Below are 5,617 nucleotides of genomic sequence, written 5' to 3' on the forward strand. Positions count from 1 at the left end.
GGCTCCGCGCCCGCCCGAGGGCGAGGCTCTAACCCCGAGCCCAGGGCCCGCTGCCCCCGGGGGGACCTGGCGGCGGGGCCGTGCCCGGCGCGGAGCCCTCCCGGCGGCGGCTGCGGGCCATGGTCCGCTCCTTGCGGCCGCCGGACGAGGAAGGGAGAGCGGGAGGAAGCTGCCCCGCGGGCCGCCTCTCTCCCTCCCTCCCTCTCCCGGCCGCTCCCGCCCCGTCCCGTCCCGTCCCGCGGCGGCTCCCGGCCCGGGAACGCTGCTGGAGCAGCCCGGGAGGCTGGGAAAAGCGGAGAGGGAGAGCCGCAGGGGCTGGCGGCGGGAATCTGCTGCTCACAGCCAAAAGTGACGGCGTTTTAGGGTTTTGCTGCTAAAAACCAGCTAATGTGAGGTCACGGCAAACTTTCCCATTCCCACTGACACCATCTCAGACTCGTCGGGGATGCTTTATCAAAAGGAAAAAAAAGTGCCCCTTTTTATCTTCACCGTGTCTATTTCTCCTCAAGTGTCTATTTCTAATCTGTCACCTGCCCCGGAGCCCTCAGGTTGCGCGGCATCCCTGGCTGGTCTACACGCTTATATCACACTGTTCTCCTTGGCCAAACAGGGACAGACAGGTTGTGCCACCAACTTTGGTGTTGAGGAGACCTTGGAGGGGGAATTACCCCTCACTGGCCAGAAGTTGTGACCTCTCAGACCAGCTGGCACTCTCCGAGAAGAACTGAGAAGAGCCAGTAGTGTCACCAGCGACACTCATGTGCGCCTCACATGAAATTGGTGAATTCCCTGTTTGAAGATCTTACCTGCCAAGAACAAGGAAGCCATGGATTATCAGCCCTGTAAATTATCCTAATGGCATTTCCTTCTCTATCTCTCAAAAAAGCCCTGTTTGGTTCCTTCACTGGTCATAGGGAATTCAGTGTAACATCCCTATAGCTGAGGAGAACATCCATTTGTTCCTACATCTCAGAATCTGCTCTACCTTTGGCATGAATGACAAAAATGTCATTACTTCAAAACAGATTTTTTCTCATGTGTGTGCCAGGTTTGTTAGCCATGAGCAAGGGAGCCATTTCCTCTTAACAATGAGGAAAAAAATAATCTTAGAAATGTCATTCCAATGAGACATTCTTGAGTTTCAAAATCACTGGAGAGGGAAGTTACTTTTGTGTACAGTAGTATAAATAGAACAAAAGATGTTGCTTTATTTCCCTGAGTAAAAACTTTGGCTTTGAAGAATATGTGCTTTTTACCCCATTATTTTCATGAGGAAAAAAGAACTCATTGACTGAATATTATTTCTTGATAAGTCACATTGTTGATGTATTCCCCTTAAACCCTGCTTCACTGAAAAAGACATACAGAATATGTGACAATTGAAAGAAGAGGAAGGGTGCTGCTGTGTTTCCTCTAATATTGACAGTAACATAGCTGGCACAGTATCAGGTGATTCAGCACGTAAATCTGCAGCTCTGTAACAAAGCAAGGCTCTTGGTTTCAATTGTGTGTTGGTATAAGGCAGTTTCTCCACTTCCCTGCTGTCTGAGCTCTGGGAACAATTGAAGAAGCATTCATGCTGGTGCTTGAGCTGAATTATTTTCATATTCTGAATTTTTTGAATATGAAAATCTGCAAGCTTTAAGCCTAGAATAAAAAGTGGGCTATTGTAAGAGCTCTTGGACTCCTTCTAATAATCCACTTGACATTAACAAATAGATGGGAAGAACTATAAATGCTGTTTCTCTAATGCTGCCCCTGGGTGCATTATGGAATTTTCATGGATAATAAAGATCATATTAACACAACCCTTTCTAAACAGAAAAATTACACTGCTTCCCTATTGCTTCATGGATTGGTTTTCATAATGTTTAGAGATTAGACAAGCTTACTTCAATATCTAATTTGTAAACTAACAAAGTTAGCTTTAAATCACTGATTAGGACTATTCAGAAAGCAATCCAACTGTTCATTGCACAAATATTGGAAACAGTGTCTTAGCTTTCAGAAATTAATTGCCCCACAAAATCATTTTCTGCAGAAAACCTTATCAAATTCTTTAAAAATTTCTCTTCATGTTATGCTACTTTTTTAAGTGTCCAGCACAACCCTTAGTCCTTTGAGGATATTGATGCTGGGTGTATTGTGTCATAAAGTTCTTCATTGATCAGTGAAGATATTTGGGGTAGTTGATCAGTTTCCTATTTACCATTTCCATTATTTACATAATTTAGACAGTTTAATAAAACATTCCAGGAGTGAAATGTGCTGTTGGCCAGCTGTTATTACTACATGATGTATTGTTGGTGTTTCTTACTCCTGACTTTCTTTCCTTTCAGGAGTTGTTGGTGACTGTTGACAAACGAGTTCTATGGATCTAAGGATCAGTCCCATAGAGAAAAGTACAACTGCAGGAATTAGACCTTTGCAAGAAGGTTTGATTTCATATGTGTATTATTAAGTGCAGCTCCAAGTTAGCAGATGTTCATTTTATAAAATAATGTATTTTATACCTATACATTCCAGTAAAATTTAGTGTACAAGTTCAAGATATAGAAAGATAAGGGGAAGCTTAGGAAGGTTGAAGGTGATAAGTTGTCACAGATTGATTAACCAGTAAAAAGGAGAGTTGCTTTGTTTAGAATGAATGGTGATAATGACCTGAAAACAGAAGGTGCTTTAAATGAAGACAAGGGACCAAACTTCTGCTCAACATTATTTCTGTTAGCTCAGAGGCTGGAGTGACTTTTAAGGCTGTATACTACAGTCATAAGCAAAATGTGTCAAAAATCCTTCACAAATCAATATTAAATTGCTTTTGCCTACACTGAAGGGAGTTGAAAATATTTTATTAAAATCTTTGTGTCTGATGGAATATAAGGGAATTCTAGTGAGGATGTAGAGTTAAAAGATGTAGAATGTAGACTTCTTTAAAAATTGCTTTTGCCCTGGATTATACAGGCTTTTTACAAGGGCATGGAGTAATAACACAAGAGGTAATAACTTTAAACTGAAAGAGGGTATATTTAGATTAGATACTACAAAGTATCTCACTTTACTGTGAGGGTAGTGAGGCACTGGAACAGGTTACCCAGAGAGGTTGTGGATGGCCGTCCCTGGCAGTGTTCAAGGCCAAGATGGATGGGGCTTTGGGCAACCAGATCTAATGGATGGTGTCCCTGCCCATGGCAGGGGGTTGGAATGAGATAATTTTTAAGGTTCCTTCCAACCTAAACACTTTCATGAATCTATAGTTCTATGGTATAAACTCTAAAAGGAGATTTGCTGTTGTGCTGTTCTTTATTAACTTGTCTCTCCCCAGTACTGTACACTGAGCACAGAGTGCAAGTCTGAATAAGCCAAAGGGCTGATCTACTTACTCAGCTTCTTTTTTATATAATGAGGCCTGATGACTTTCAATTGAGAAGATGTGTTTTGAATCTGGTACACTAGTTATTCCATAAAATCCTGAAACTGCCAAATCTTAGAATTACTTTGTTGTTTTTTGCCGTGTTGTGGCATGTCCATTTTGTTACTCTGCGTGAAAGACATCTGGACATCTGCCTCTGTCCTCCTCAGAGACCTTCATGCTAAGCATCTGCAGTTCCATGATGCACCAGCACTCTGGCTGGGATGTAGGGTTCTGGAGCCATGTGCAGCTGAGCTGATGGCTGCTGGATGGTGGAGAGGTAGATGTCTTCTTCCCTTTTTCATGTGTCACAGCATAGCTGAGGCTACATCCATTGTTATGACTGGCTTACACCTTGCAGTCTTTCTGTGACCCAACATGAAATTGTATAACTGGGACTTGAGTCATTTGAGGTGTTGTGAGTTTAGGAGACAGGATAACTAAGAAATTGAGAGCAGTTCATCATTAGCTCAACAAGTTAGAAATTAACATTCATAAGAAAGACTTTGTCATAAACTTTTTTAGAAGTAGGACTGTGCAATTGAAGTCTGAAGAAACGTGCTGAAAATCCCATCTAAAGTCATAAGATAATTTATTCCAATAGGCATGTTTATGAGAGTCTAAAACATCTAACACAGTCTCTAATACATCTGCTTTTAATACATCTGGTTTTTCTTTTCAAACTAAAAGTAATTAAAAGTACCTGTGGTTAATTGTAGACTGCTTAACAAATTCAACCTTGAGGCATAGTTCTAAGTTCAAATAGCTACTGAACTTGCTATGTGTCACTCAGTAACTTTGTTACAGTCTGGCAAGTTGAAATCATCAGCTTCTTTCAAGAAACAATTTGCTGAGAGGCCTGAAAGTTACCTGGAGCAGAGATGATGAAAATCATAACGAAGGAGAGGACATCTGCTTTCAAATGCTCCCACAACTTTTACAAGTCATAGCCCTTTGCCACTAGAGGACAGCAAGACCTCAGGAAAATGGGGATGATGGGGAGGTGTGAGGAGGCGAGAGAAAAGGAGAGAAATTGCTTACGCAAGAGTTAAGAAAGCTTTAGTTCAGATGTTACATGCTTCTAGGTATAATTCATCTTCTTAAAGGTTGAGTCCATTTTGGAAGATATTTCAAGACAAAATATGGAGGAGGCAGATAAAAGCTGAAGTTTTAATGTAGTGCTTTGTCTATCAGTTATAGATAATGTTATTTGAAAAGTACAATACTAATTAACTTTGAGAGCTGTATGCTGTTTCCACTTAATTCATATATAGTTTTGTATTGATTTCGGCCAGAATAGGGCTTTATTTTGAAATCTTAAATAACTCGTAGGTGTTCTGTTTTTTGATGAATAAATTTGATACCCTTATGTAGAAAGGTTCTTACAGACTGTTATTTAGAATGGAAATAATAGACTGAAGATACTGAAAAGGAATCTTCTGCCTCTATACCTATTATTTTTGTCTGTTACTTCTAATGCAAGGACTCATTAAAGGTATCAACATAAACTATAGGAAATGCATTCAGAACAGTGCAATTCATAACCAAAATCAAACTTTTCACCTTCATAGCTTTAGAATGTCAGACAAGAAAAACTTTTTAAATCTTTATGGCAAGTCACTTGGTGATATTTCTCCATTAAGGGTTCAAAAGCCTCTTTGAAGTGACCTTCGTTTGTCATAAATCTGAATTGAGTTTTAACTGAAAATTATACAATGAGTTATAATCCTAGAAAGAAGAGCTCTTGAACTTTATCTATTTTATCATTACTGAATCATCACTGAACTGAGAAGGACATATCAGATTTTGCACTCTCATGGTCATGTTGTTCCAGGCCAGTTGGATTTATGTATATGATCACAAGGCAGAGGAACAACTAATCTTGTTCACCAGAAAGGTGGTGTGAAAGTGAAGGAAATATCCAAACAAACAGCAAACAGAGACACACTAATGACAAGCAATTGCTGTTGCCATGCTCTTTATTGCTTCAGCCTAGAGCCAGAAAACAACAATGGTGCACAGCAAGGAATGAATGTAGAGAAATGTGCTGAAACGTGCACCTAATGATTTTCACGATCACTTACGAGTGCTGTTTAAAAAATCTTCTTGTGTTAGTGGGAATGTGAAATTCAATAGGACCCAAGTGAAATTTCATGAATACTTCCATGCTGCATCGTTCATCCCCAGAACATCTGCCTTCTTGGCGGA

This window comes from Melospiza melodia, chromosome 1, assembly GCF_035770615.1.
Source record: "Melospiza melodia melodia isolate bMelMel2 chromosome 1, bMelMel2.pri, whole genome shotgun sequence".
NCBI lineage: Eukaryota > Metazoa > Chordata > Aves > Passeriformes > Passerellidae > Melospiza > Melospiza melodia.